Genomic DNA, 15,135 nt, shown 5'->3' with positions numbered 1-15,135 from the left:
CCCGTCAATATAATTTAATTATGACAGTATATTTAGTTATTCATCAAGTCTTGGAACCAATCTGCTGGTTTATATTCTGAGCACAAAAGCAAATTGGAGCTTGTAGTGTCTCCAGCTGATATCTGGCATATAAGTTCCTTTTGCATGCATCAGTCACTGCTTACAAATGCAGATATTTCTTTTCCTTTTTGAAAACTTAAGTCATCATTTTTCAAGGTCATTGAGATTTCTCTTTTTCATTTTAACACAATCACAGTATTTTAACTTTAGGTTTGTTGTGTTTTCAAATTTGTTGTTCTTGTTTCATTTCTGTGGAGTTTTTGGTGCTTGATGATTTTGTTTTGCTGATGATGGTTTGCATTAAGCTTAATTTTATGTTTTGAGTTAATTTCTTTCATGTTTAATTCTTCAGTGCTTTTTTTGTCAGTGCAATACTATAGTGTAGTCTTGTGCCGTTTTTCATCCTTCTTGAATGTATTTATTATTTTCTGCTTCAGTTTCTGTGATCTTCAACTTTCCTTCCTTTCTTTTCCTAAACTAAGGCTTTTGTAAAGCAGAACAACCCAGGTTAGTTTTCATGACTCTCCAACAGTCATGAAAACTAGTTTTCTGTTTTGCTGTTGATTTAGCAGGACACTGAGAACCTACACAGACAAGGTCCATACTTCTTTCTTCTGGCTTCAGATGGAAATTTCAGTGCTCACAGTTCATGGTCTTCATTTCATCACTGCAATATTCACAGCAACAATCCTGAAACCTCCAAGAAGACAAACTTCTCAGCAGGACATCAAAGCAGCTCTCACATGGAGTCATGCTCACTAAACTATTTGTCCTCCTCCATCCAGCAACACCTGAAATACCTGAGTGGAAGTTCCCACCTACACTGTGTTTGAAGCAAAGCACAAAGGAGATACCTGCTGGAGCAGCTGGAGTCCTGCAGACACTCAGCCTCTTCACTACAGAAATACCTCCTACACCATCTGTTCTTGATACTGATTGCTGTGTTTGTGAAAACACTCCAAAAGGCTAATTTACACCATGGAGCCCTGCTCTAAATACTGTCACACATTTAACACTGTCTGAGACACAGGATTTTAATACATGTTTAATGGCATCTTGTGACTGTACAGAACATGTCACTAGGTTGGTTGCTGCTAACAGATTTACATCAGTTTACATTAGCTAAATACTGACAGAACTGGTAACTCAGTGAAAAACAGGTGAAATTGCAAAGTATCCTTGTTTTTAACATAAAAACATTGTTGCACAGCAGTGACCCCCTTATACTAGTTTTTAGTTTTAGAATTTGTGTGGTTGGTGGCTTGGCTGCACAGGAGGAGTGAAGCAATGGGTTCAGGGTATGGTGTCGGGGAGGCTGGTGTGTCACAGCCGGTGAGTATTTTCTAACAATGCCTTTCTTCTTTCAGTAGCGGCTGCGGTGGAGAGAGGGTAGCAGCTGAAGCAGAGCACCGGAGCCAGAGCAGCATGCGCTGGAAAGTGCAATGAACAAAAACTGATTGTGCAAAAATAGAAAAGCAAAACACATCACATGGAGTCGCATTGGGTCCTTTGGGTTGCAGACATGTTTGCACTGCACTTTATATCCAACAACATCAAGCAGTTAAATCATCTCTCAAAGAGTTCATGTTACTAACAGCTCACCTCTCTGCAGCAGACACAGGCTGGACTTTAAAACCAATAAAGTTATCTTTACACCAGTCACTCTGTAAGGACACAGAGCTGGGTGGAGGTCCAGGTTGGTTCCTGTGAATAATGATGGAGCAGTGATGTGAATGCTGAGCTGTGACATGGAGAAGAGTCGTGGAGTTTTAAAACATTAAAACTATACAACTTATACATGATCACACACTTGATTTGTCCATAACCAGTTTTTAACCTTTGCCTTAAACAAGTTGAATTTAGAGCATTTTATAATGGATTGAGGAAGACTGTTCCACAGACGGCGACCCTGGACAGAAAGGACATTCTGCCCAAATGCAGTCCATCTGTGGGGTATAAACAACTCTCCTCGGGTTGTAGCGCGAGTGGTCCTGTCTAAGCATTCTTTACGCCTAATGAACTCCTTCAGGGGTGGTGGAGCAGGGGAGTGTAAGACGTTATATATTAAGCACACTCTTTTAAGTTTCACTATTGAAGTAAATTTGAAGTAATTTACTTGTTTTACTCACTACATTTTTAAACAAATATATGCACCTTACATTGTCAAAGCAGGCTCATTACTTTACATTAAATACATTTGAGGTGAGTCATTGTAACTGAGGGTCCCACTGTGAGCAGCAGGAGTTAAAGTGTTGGACATGTTTTATAAAATAAAGGAATTCCTCACTCAGGAAACAGCATCAAGCATCAACATCAACGTTAAACTGACATCAAAGAGTTCATGTTACTAACAGCTCACCTCTCTGCAGCAGATACAGGCTGGACTTTAAAATGAATGGGAAGAGCTTTACACCAGTCACTCTGTAAGGACACAGAGCTGGGTGGAGGTCCAGGTGGGTTCCTGTGAATAATGATGGAGCAGTGATGTGAGTGCTGAGCTGTGACATGGAGAAGAGTCATGGACAGTTAGAGATGGTCATCTCACCTCTGAGCTTTGGTCTGGCTCTCATGTTCCCCACACAGAGTGGTTTTAGAGGGAGGGACTCCCTCCTCTCTGTCCTCACACTGATCCATGCTGCTCAATTCACATCAGCTCACACACACTTTCTACCTTCACCTGCAGAGGAAACACAAATCATTCATGTGCACATCAACTGAAATCCTCCTTTCCATCATGTGTGCTGTCCAAATATCAGCTGCTTCTTTCCTGCTTCATCTCAGTGTCAGCTGAATGCAGTCAGACAGCAGTGTGAGGCAGAGGAAGCTGCCATCAGCTGCTCTACTATCAGTCCACTAGATGGAGCCGTGAAGCACACACGATGCATTCACTGACACACACTGATTCACTGTGACTGGAAGCTTCAGTCCATTAATATTCAGTCAGTTCAACACGTGTAGAGAACATTTTCAAACATTTCAGCTGATCCATGATTCATCTGGCTGGCAGTTATTTGTTGTTTAATGGTTGAGGAGGGAACCATAGTGTGAAAAATTCTGAAGTACTCTGTATTGTATGTTGCACCGAAACCTTTGTCTAATAAAAACAAACTTTTGAAAGAAATTAAAGTTTACATGCTGGCATTTAAAAACATGAAACTTTCTAACTGCCAAAGCTCAGCTTCAAAGTCCATAACAAAGGAAGGAGCTCACACAGCATCTTTATGATGATAGTGTTTGAGTCAACTAGCAAGTCAGGTGTCTGAGTCTGAGTGTGTGAATGGTACTAAAAACAGTTAAAAGCACATGGCCGGCACTGTTCCATACTGAGGAGGCCACAAATATATGTGTTTACTTGAGAAAAAAAAGTGCCATTTGACTGCTCGCTTGAGTCTGAGTCAGACTACAGTTCATATTGTGATGTGAACTGTTTGGATTAGTTACGCAAGAAAAGTAATGTATTAACCATTATTCACTACTTTTACTAAAGTAATGCAGTATGTTATTCATTACTTCATTACTCTCTGGAGTAAGTAATATATTATACTACTCGTTACACTGACCGGAAATAAACTGTCACATAATTACCAGTTAACAATACAAAACTGTATGCTAATATGCTACAGTCCAACACACACACACACCGATCTGTATCCTAATGAGAACACAAATATGATCTTTCTAACAAACCTTTTTTTTTTTCGTTACGTCAGTAAATGTCAGAGCAGAAATATTAGAGTCTGAAACAGGAAATAAGGATCACAGCATGATGCTGCTGCTGCTGGGGAAATATTCTACTTCTTCCTCTGAGTCTGATTAGTGAACTCAATCAGTGTTTTTTCCATTGATCCTACAGGTACTAACATGATCAGCAGATTCTTTGATATGGAGAACAAACTTTAACATCTGCAGCAGATCTTGGATTTTGTGTGTGTGTTTTATGTTGATTGTCATGTGACCAACATCTTGTGTTAAATCTTTGAAGATTAGGAGCCCAATACAGACAGTAAATACAGAAGGACTGTTTATTAAGGGTTTTAATACAGCTGAACTGATACTTCAAATCCTGTTCTATATCACATAGAAGTTTAGAGATGATCGGCCAACATAGTCTCACTCCTTACTCATCACACAGAGAACCTCTCTGATCAGACTTCGGTCACACTGGGATCCAACATGAAAAGAGGAGACAGTTCTGTCTATTTCATCATCACAGTTTACTCTTCAGCAACAACAATCATCACTTTTCTTTGCCTGTCTTGGCAAAGATCACATGTTCTGGGACAGTGACACACAAAATTTTGACTGTTGTAACTCTTTTTTCACTCTGAACTCGTTTATTCCTGTCAGTAAACTATGAGACCAAACTGTTTCTACAGTGGCTGCACCAACAGAAAGCTGAAAGACAGACCAAGATCATCAAGACATAACACCATCAGAATTAATAGTTTAGGTTTTACTAATGGATTATTATTTATGTGCAGAGATCAAATTATTCACCATGCAGAATCAAATGAATTCAGGGACTCAGACATAAAGAAACCTGTCAGAAACCTCAAAGATAGAAATATTATAGAGATTAGGATGTTCATTAAAGTCAGCATTGGTTCTTTGCTCTTTCCTACATCAAATTAATGAGAAATAAAGGTAGTTTTTTTTTTTTTTTTAATGACGTTAGGTGTTCTCAGCCAAGGAAAACATTCTTTCATAATAGTTCCCGTCAACAAACTAGAAAAACTGGGACCTCCATGCAGCATAGTTTCAGTTTGCAGAACACCTGATCTTTGTGAAGCTCTACAGTAAAAACATGTTATATAAAAAGACTGTAAAAAGACTAACATACATGAGGAGTTTGATTTACACTTTAATCCAGATCATACATCAGATATACTTTATGTAAAATACATAAAAATGTCTGACTTTCTATTCTGTCTTTCAGAGCCATCAGGCTTTGGTTGGCTGTGTGGGAACATCACACAGGTTATTAAATCTTTATTCTACTTTATTCCTTCTGTTTTTAAATATATATATATTTTTAGGTTTCATCGATAAGTCTGACTGTTTGTGAAAAGAAAGGGTGAAAAGGTCTCAGACAAACTCAGACCTGATCTTCTGGTCACTACCATCTTATCTTTATTACAGTGGTTTAGATCTTTACACGTGAATATTTCCTACACATTGAAAACACACTGAGTTCACTCTGTGTCTATTATGTAAGGACTGATATGTTGGTACCAGGCAATCAGTTGTCATTAATGTTCAGTTGTGGTTATTGTAACATGGATAGATTTTAACCTATACCTAGAGTATACCTGCTCTGAAAGAAGTCTTTCTACAGAATAATGAACTGGCTAATGACCAATGACCAAGGGTGGAAGGAGGCCTCTGGTCTTATCTGTGAAATAGGATCAAACAAAAAAAAAAAAAAATACAAAATATCCAATGACTTCAGTGGAGAGCAACACACAGGGAAACTCGAGAGACCACACTCTGATCCGCTAATAATTATTAAAAGCTTGAAACACTAAAAGAAGTACAAAGTGAACACAAAACCCTCAGTGTGACAGCAGCAATCAAACTGAAAAACAAGGAAAAGCTGACAAGTCCAACTGAGTCTCAGTCAGAGTAAAGTTCACATGTTAGGGTGGTTACTCAAAAAGAAAGTAAAGTATTGCACATTCCTGGTTCCTTTTCTTAAAAGTAATGCAGAACATTACTTAATTACTTGCTGGAGTAATGTTTTTTTCAAACCAGTGCTCAAAAGCGGAGGTGAAAAAGTCTTTTCATTCATGGCTCAAAATATTTAGCTCTTTCACATAAAAGCTGCCTAATCTGTCAATAATTGAAAAACTACTTATTCTCATTGGTTTTCAGCTCTAGTAGAGCAGGACAGGTTTGGTTTCATTGTGTAAATAAAGTCGTATTTACTTGTTTTATTGTTTGAGGTTTCTTTCATAACCGAGGTTTGTATTTTAGTGAATTTAGTGATTGAAGTAACTTTATGTGATTTAAAATTCGAAATAATAATTTCTCATCCTCTGTCAGAGAGCCATTTGGGTTCTCCGTCCTCTCTCTAATCCAGCTTTCTTCTGATTGTTACTTTAACTCCAGAATCTGCTGCTTGAGGGCTCCATCTCCTCCACCCACTGCGATGGAGAGTCAGTAAAATAAACTTGAAGCCAAGAGAGAAAAGTTTTTCTCTTTTGTTAAATCCAGTTGTTTTTGTTTGTTTGTTTTTTGAGGGTTTTTTTTGTTGTGTGGAGATCAGAGAAATATTTTACTGCTATTGTTCATGGTCATCATCATTACTATTGCATTAATAACATTAATAACATAATCTACAGCATTGATATTGTATTCAGATGTTTAAACATATTGGCACCCAATTAACTTTTATTACAGGTGCAGTTATAACCACTTTAAACTGCTGAGTTGAATTCATAGTCTTAAATGCTTTTGAATGCTTTTCATAATCTTAAATGTTTATATGCAGATTATATTGCATTATAAAAGAAAGGCCTAACTCTGAGTACACTCTGTGCCAAAGTAGACAGGAAGCGCAGGCTTTTGCAGAGCGTGCTTGTGAAAGTGAAACTAAAGCAGAGTCTAAGTGTAAGTTATTTTGAGGAGCTGTTGGGTGGATGCTATTTGAATAACCAGGTTATTCATTATTGTCTTTTATTCGTTTATATCTTTTGATTAAGCTTTTAGTAGAGGTTCTTGATTAAAACATTTATTCAACATATTACACATATAGTTTCAGTTGTGTACGTGCTGGCCTTCTGTCTGGTGGAAAGGTTACAAGGTCTAGCTGGTGAGGTGAGAGGTGAAACTGAGTGCATTTCAGGTCGACACACACACAGCCACACACACACAGTAGATGGACTCATTTATAGGTGAAAGTTTAATTATATTTTGCTTGTGACTGCAAAATTGTGCCTGCAAAAGAACAGTTTGTTGCAGAATGTGGGTCTGATGTTTCAGACGATAAGCGCGGGCAGGACGAGCGACAGGAAGACACCTGGGATGGAGACGAGGTGATGTTGTTTTTTCAAACTGTGTTAAAAGTCATTGTGGTTTTGAAACTTATGCATGTGATGACTCATGAGGGGGCGTCATAAATTTCCCTGATTATATAAAACAACTGCTTGTGTATTGTTAGAGAGAGATCAATGCTGTCTGCGTACAGTGTTCATCTCCCACACGTGTGTTCATTAAAATCATCGTTTGACTCCACCCGGCCGGATCAGTGTTGTTATTTGGATTACCTCCTGTATCCCTCCTCAATAGTTGAACCCTTAACAGTTGTTGTTTTTGTTTTTAAATGGCACAGAAGATTAGAGATAGACCATCTCTAATCAACCAGCATCCTTGAACACACCAGAAAGGAGGAGACAGAGTTTAAGTTTTGATTTCTATTTCATCATCATGGTTTGGATTAAAATACAGCCTTTAGCAACATTAACCGGTTGTGGGTGAGGAGAGGAAGCTAAGTATAAAGCAGACAGATAGACTAAGAGCACCTATAATACCATCAGAATTAATAGTCTAGACTTTACTGATAGAAACATAATTCATGTGCAGACATCAGTTATTTACGTTACTGAATCAAATGAATTGATGGACACATGATGAAATGTTTCAAAAACCTTTGAGGTATAAAGCAATATAGAGATCTCTATAATATACAATAGAAGAGAAGAGTAGAAGTGAATCCTGAGCTGGTCACTAAAGTCAGCATTAGTTCCCTCCTCTGTATTCAGGGGCGGAGCGTGGGGGTGGCTTACTGGGCTTAAGCCCGGGTTGTTTTGTCAGAAGCCCGGGGTCTTTTGGAGTGTAATTTTTTCATAGTTAGATGCCTGGCTGATAACTGTATAAAACAAAAAGCACACACAATATTCGAAGCACATAGTGCACACTGTGGGAATTTACGACTGTGCGTGAATCCCCCCTGATATTGGTATGATCCGAGCTCAGGCACTAAGCGACTGAGCGAGGGGGCGGGGCAGCTGCTGCCTGTGAGTGCACTGTTGGAGAAACGGAGCCAGCCATACTAAGGAGAGCTTAAGTTTGACCAGGTATCAAAGCAAATCATTCGTACTGTACAAATAATGTAAATATGACTGTGTATCACGAAAGATTGATATCAAACTGATCACTTGACCCATATTACGTTACTTGCTCTTCAAGTGAATCAACAAATGGCGAAATGAAAAGCCGAACAAATGCCATTTTTTTTAGTCTTAGCTTACGTGTGTTTATTTCATATTTTCAGTTCTTACCCTCCCCGACTAAATCGGTTTCAGTTATGCACTGAAATATAAGAATGGACATTAGAGGGTTCTTTCAAAGAAAAAACTCAGGTAAATGTTATTTTATATATTATGCTTTGTATGTTGTTCAGTATATTTCTATGCAAAACAAGGCTATGTCCACACGTACCCGGGTATTTTTGAAAACCTATGCGTTTGCACCTTTCATCCACACGTAAACGGCGTTTTTGGTCACTGAAAACGGAGATTTTTAAAAACTCCGGGCAGGGTGGATATTTTCTAAAACTCCGTTTTTGCATTTACGTGCGGACGAGAAAAACGCAGAAAATGCAGGTCAAAGATGTGCGCCTTTTTTGACGTCACAGTGTGCACCACGTTATTGTTTCGGTGAAATGAATTTCTACAATACTGTTACTGTTAATTGTACTCTCTGCAGTGTTTACATGCTTACATATACACACACAGTTACTGTCCCCCCACACATACGACTCGGTTCTGCTTCTATGCCCCAGCTTTGTTTACTTTTTCCCGCCGAGGCTTCTAGACTTCTGATTGGCCAACATTTCTACACGGTTAGGAATATAGCGCCACCTGCTGCTTTGGCATGTTCCTAGCAGCGTTTTCCTTCATTTCTGCCTTTACGTGTGGACGGGATTATTTTTTAAAACGAAAACGGAAAATCTCCGTTTTCAAAAATACCCGTGTACGTGTGGACGTAGCCCAAGAGGGATTTCAGTACACAGCAGGATATTCACATTTGTAACCAGATATTTACATACACTTTAGGGAGAAAACATAAAACATTTTTACTGTAAAACATCAATTTAGAGTAAACTTTTGTTTTAGATAAATATTGAAATATCTTTTGAATTAGTTAAATGTTAGAATAAAGAGAGACAGAGCTGTCTATTTTTTTTTATCACTTTGATCAAATTTAGGAGTACATATACACTAAGTTTGTTAATTAATAAGAAAACTCCAGACGATTCCATTCTGAGCTGAAGAAGTTTCTGATAGGTTAGTAGAGTCCATGTGAGTAAACTGGTGGCACAGCTGTGGATGCATATAAGGCAAAACACAGAGCCTGTTTCTTTAACATGGGAAAATCAAGAGATGTCAACCAAAACACCAGGAAAAGAACTATGGAGCTCCATAAGTGTGGCTCAAGTTTGAATACAATTTGGTGCCATTTGCAATTAAGAAATACAGATATTTGTTAACTTTAAGAGTAAAGAGAGAAACTATGTTTTTTATATTTATCAATCTAAAAAAATAAACGTTTAGTCTGATTTGATGTTACAATTATAAAAGTGTTTTGATCTGAAGAGTTTGTAAATATCTGGTTTCAACTGTATATTTGATGATTGTCAGCACAAAGAGGGAGAGAGAGGAACAGAGAGGGAGATGGAGAATGAGGACAGAACAGAGGTGGAACAAGAGCAGGTGAGACACACATGTTAGTCAAATGGTTGTTTACCAAAAGTATCACCGTATCATAGGTACTCATGTATCTCGTACCTAGTGTTTCTTTTTAGGTTTGCTATTTTTCAAATTCTATATTTATTAAGTTATGCAGGCTTGTTTGCACAACAAGGCTAAATAATTATATAAACTTTTCTCAATCTAAATAGTGTACTTTGGTAGAATTAAAAAATAAGTGTAGTGCAGGTCTATGATGATTTTTAGTGCTACTATCATCTAGTTCTGATTCTGGTTCTATCTTGGTTAAATCCTAAGTAGTCCTAATTTTGAACTGTTGCAGTCCTGTTTTAATTCCGGATCAGTTCTGGGTCTGGTTGAATCGGGGTTTAGTCCTCGTGTCTTGATACAGCCCTGACTTTGTTCTGCCTTGCTGCTTAATTAAAAAACTAGTTTAAGGTGTCCTGTATATGTGATATATATTTTTCCCTATATGAAGTCATTCTTTTTTGAACAAAACTCAAAACAGAGCCTATTAATCTTTCAGTCATTTCTAAACCCCCCCCCCCAAAAAAAAAAAAAAAAATCCCACATGCATACTACCCTTTAGGGCTAAGCCCCGGGTGTTTCAAATGTCTGGCTCTGCCTCTGGTCTACACGTATTGCAGCATAACTAAGGGAGGATTCAGGGTCACCTGGTCCAGCCCTAACTATATGCTTTAGCAAAAAGGAAAGTTTGAAGTCTAATCTTAAAAGTAGAGATAGTGTCTGTCTCCTAAATCCAAACTGGAAGCTGGTTCCACAGAAGAGGGACCTGAAAACTGAAGGCTCTCCCTCCCATTCTACTTTTATGCCGGTGGTATCCAAATTTATTCCTCTTTGAAATCTGATGTCTGATGACAATATTAGTGATCAATGAGCCAAGAGAGGGGAGTAAAAGTTTAACAAGATTAGTGGGCAGTGGATCAAGTATACATGATGATGATCTTAATTTAGTGATCATGGAACATACCTGAATTATTGTAGGAAGTTCAAATTTGGATTGAGAGGATGACAACTGAGTAGGACAAAATAGTGCAGGTAGAACAATTGATCATATCACAAGAAGTGGGAAACTGTTGATGAAGATTCACAATCCTAGTGTAAAAAAAGTTGTTACAGATATATATCAATCACCTGGATCAGCTGTTGAGAAAACAAAAAAGAGAAAACAAGCAAAAAAGAGAGCAATATAATAAAAAACATCATCATGATAATCTGTGTATAACGGTTAATACTAAATATTAAACCTTATTGTGCAGCACGTAGGATCGACAGCACACAGTGTGCTTTGAGGTAGGAGCCAAAAAGGGTGTAGTTTGTGTGTGTGAGCACCGTGTGTACACCTGTGAGCATGAGCGCGCTTGTTTTTAAAAGGTTCCTTCAGGTAACGATCTGCTAGAGGGTGTGGGGGGGCCACAGCCCCGTCCCCCAGGGCATTAAGCAGGTATGGAGGAGATCCAGACATCCAGAGGCCCTCAGAACACAAGAGACCAAGGAAGACCAAGACTGCTCTTTCTATATAGCAATACTGTGAACATGTGTGTCAAAATTAGATTTGTATCATTAAAGGAATTACACATTTTTCACAAAATGAAACCATATCAATAAAGTGGAAGAAATGTCAGTGAATAAAGCAAAGAGACGGGTTTCATTAAAGTCCGGTTTATGTCTTTATTGATGTTCAGGGTAAAATAACAAACAAACAAAGCAATTGTTTGTTTAAAGTTATGCACAGGAAACATAACATCAGTATTTCTCAGAAAGTATTTCCAGCAGAAACAATAACAGATTATTAAATGCCTAAAATCTTGCACTACACCCTTACAGTTTAGTAAGGATTTTAAAAATATTTGGTGGTGAGGTTCAGTCTGATTTGACCAGTTATCCAACTCATATATCCCGTCTATGTGACCATGTTGTGCCTGCTTTAGCTGATCTTTAATGATTCAATGTCAAAGCTAATTTTTAAAGTACTAAAGGTTTTAACTCCAGAGGATTTTAGCTTATTCAGGTAACTTCAGGGTTAACCTGAGTTTTCTGTAATGTGAAGCTGGTTCACAATCTCAAACAGCTGCAGCCTTAATCCGATGTCCTTTTTACAACAGTGTTGTGTTTTACTGGCATATCTTTGCTCTAGATTTTATAAGGATCATTTTCTGTAAAAGAAAGGGAAGCCCTGGGGCCCTTAACCATCTGATATCCGGATCATCAGCCTTAGGGTGAGTAAATCCAGATAATATTAATGAAGGGTGATCATGCCATTTCGCTAGATCTGCCCTAAAAACAATAAGACCTCTCATTTAAATAATTAGATTTGTTCCCTGTTGTGTACATCAACTTTCAGTGTTGCAACACTGGAGTTTGTCATGCCCAATGTAACGACAACATCATCATCTCTGTGTTTCAGATCATGACCATCAGCTTTTCCTCTGACAAACCCTCTCTCATCACTGTAATACATCTTGTGATAAAGATCATTATCACAGTTTGTTTCCCTGTCAAAGGCTCCGACTGCAAACCAGTTAGAGTACCGGCCATAGTCAAAAGGAACAGAGAACATGACAGCTATTTTCTTATCAGCTCTGTCTGTAGTTGGATTGTAGAGATCGTAGGTGAAGACTCCAACAGATCCACACGCTGTGCCACCAATCTTAGAGAACAGAGCATTGCCAGATTCAGAAGGCTTGAGTTTTGTTGGCAAAGGAATCTGGCAAAGTCCGCTAACAAGATGCAGACTAGTCAGAAAAAAGAAAACATGAATTAATATTTTTATTCAAAGAGGATCCATACTCCTCATCATGAGTCAGGTGGGTCAATGTCTTTAGAGTAAGAAACATGGACAGGGGTATTACTGTAACATGCATATGTGTTAAATATGTGTCTTTGTTACAGCTTCCCGTGTGGTCACTGCACACAAACACAGGTGTGATGCTGCTAAGCCAATTCTGTTTCATTTTATGTACATTTCTTTTGTTTTTAATTCATCAGCTTTTCAGTTCAGCAGCACTCACCAGTATGAAAGGTCAATATGGATGAGTTTGTAAAATAAAACCAAAAGAATATGCTTTGAGATTCATACAGTATAGATCTTTAATGTGTGGAAACTTACTGTAGGGTTACATATAAATCCCGCCCACTTTAGAAATCACCACAGCAAACACAGAAGAACAAAGGTGTAGTCACCTGGGGTTACGAAGGGTGTAGCCGTGGGTCTTGTTTGTAATATGAATGGTGGACTGCCGAGCACCCATGGTGTCTGTAAACTGAAGAACAAAACGAGAGTGAAGAACATGTCATCTGTCTGTGGAAGCATTTCTGTTTGTACATCAGTGAACACATAGCTGAAGTCTCCAGTAGACATGATACAAATGCCATCATAGTGTCCACTGATCATGTTACAGTCCCCGTGCTCCATCCTGTCAGACACTTCCAGGAAGACAGACCTTATTTAAAAATTTTCCTTCAAAGGGCTCTACTGCTTTTTCCGCCCCTTAAACTTCCCTTTCTAATTTCATTCCTTTAATCTTTTAAAAACACATTTTCAAAATGGATGCTCAGTGCGTTTGAGCATCTGTGACATTACTCATATTTCCACAGTGAGTGCTCCAAACACACAGAGCAGAGAAACAATGAAAAAAAGATTCTAAAAAAGTAGGGGGTTAGAGAAACATTTACATGTAAGGTTAACTAATAAACATTAACTTCTCTCATTTTCTGTCAAATAAACAAAGTCATACTCACAGTGATGAGATGAATTCAGGTGAAAGCAATCAGCAGTGTTTTTGTGAGCAGTCCTTAAAGTCTGACTGACACCAAATAATCCTCTGTGTATACCCTAAAAGTGAAAACAGAATGTTTGTTCATGAACTCAAGGATATTTGATGAGATCAGAACACACTGATCGGAGCTCAGCTCTGACATTGTTTGTTTTCTTTGGAATATGAACAATGCAAACATTCAACGCCAGGGAGTTTCCCTGTTTGCCATCTAGATCCTGTTAAACTTCCTACATTCAGCACAGCCAGTCAGCTATATATCCGGGGTATTTTTCCAGTAACTGTATTTGCTTACCAAAACACCAGTGATGACAATAAACTGTCACCGAAGGTAGCTTTCAACCCATTAAGTTAATCCAGGGTTTCACCTGCGTGTCCACATGAAAGAAGTGTTTCATAAATAATCTGGAGTAGTGCCACCTGCTCCAGATACCATGCAACAATCAATTCTTTGGTTTATCTGGTGTTTCAGTTTTATTCAGTTTTATTTATACAGCGCCGAACAACTACAACAGTTGCCTCAAGACACTTTATCTTATAAGGTAGATCCTACAGTAATACATACAGAGAAAAACCCAGCAATCATACAGCCTCTTATGCAGTGGTAGTCAAGTTATATGAAAAAGTAATTAGTTACTAATTACTGATTACCTCACCAATAAAGTAAACCTATTACATCAGTCGTTACTTGAAAAGGATCTCTGCTCTTATGAGCAAGTGATCTCACGACAGTGGGAAGGACAAACTCCCATTTAAGAGGAAGAAATCTTGATCTGAACCAGGGAGGGGCGGCCATCTGCCATGATGATTTGGGGGTGAAGAAATAACGATATGAACACAGGACAAAAGGCATAAACACATAGTAAATGGAGAAGAAACAATTCACACAAGATATCACAAGATTTCTGGAAATAAGAAAAATCTGACATTTTTAATGAATCCTGACCATTGTAAAGACTTTACTGACAGAGCCTTGGTTTTATAATTTAATGTTAGTCTGACTGCAGCTTCTGGTCCTGTATCAGTGTGTTTAACTTCAGGCTGGTTCAGACTAAAGTTCCGTTGTTAACATGAAACCTTGTTTTATCTGCCAGTGTCAACAGACATCTAATACATCTAATACTGACACACCCAGACTGTTGACTGTTTTTGGAACAAAACTGTTTGTCGTCACAGTGAGTTTCTCCGTTTCCAGTCTATAGATCCAGTCACACTTTCTACTAGGGATGGGTATCGTTTAGGTTTTATCGATACCGGTGCCAAACCGGTACTTTTGAAATGGTGCCGGTGCTTAAACGGTGCTCAAACCGGCGCTTAAAGAATGGAGAACACAAAATTGGTCCAAAAACCTCTCATGTTCAGCTGTTTTTTTGTCAAAAGATAACAATGTTAGCCTTTTCTGCAGCTATGGGGCATATATGGTATCACTCTTGGCTGGAAGCAGTGCTTAAACAATGAAAAAACACAAACTTTGTCCAAAAACCTCTCATGTTCAGCTGTTTTCCACTTTTTCTTTGGTCATTTTAGCCTTTTTGGCCAGGGTGAAGGGAGTATCTGCCATCAAACAA

General features: G+C 38.3%; 1 long non-coding RNA gene across 1 annotated transcript; it reads right to left on the bottom strand.

The window, feature by feature from the left end:
• Positions 1 to 11,437: 11,437 nt before the first annotated feature.
• LOC143415067 (uncharacterized) lies at positions 11,438 to 13,721 on the bottom strand. Its single transcript, XR_013095679.1, has 3 exons — positions 13,533 to 13,721; positions 12,975 to 13,054; positions 11,438 to 12,526 (listed from the first exon to the last, which is right to left on the bottom strand). It is a non-coding gene; the product is annotated as an uncharacterized LOC143415067 (long non-coding RNA).
• Positions 13,722 to 15,135: the final 1,414 nt, after the last annotated feature.

This window comes from Maylandia zebra, linkage group LG23 (assembly GCF_041146795.1).
Source record: "Maylandia zebra isolate NMK-2024a linkage group LG23, Mzebra_GT3a, whole genome shotgun sequence".
Classification (NCBI taxonomy): Eukaryota; Metazoa; Chordata; class Actinopteri; order Cichliformes; family Cichlidae; genus Maylandia; species Maylandia zebra.
This window is presented reverse-complemented; position numbering and strand designations above follow the sequence as displayed.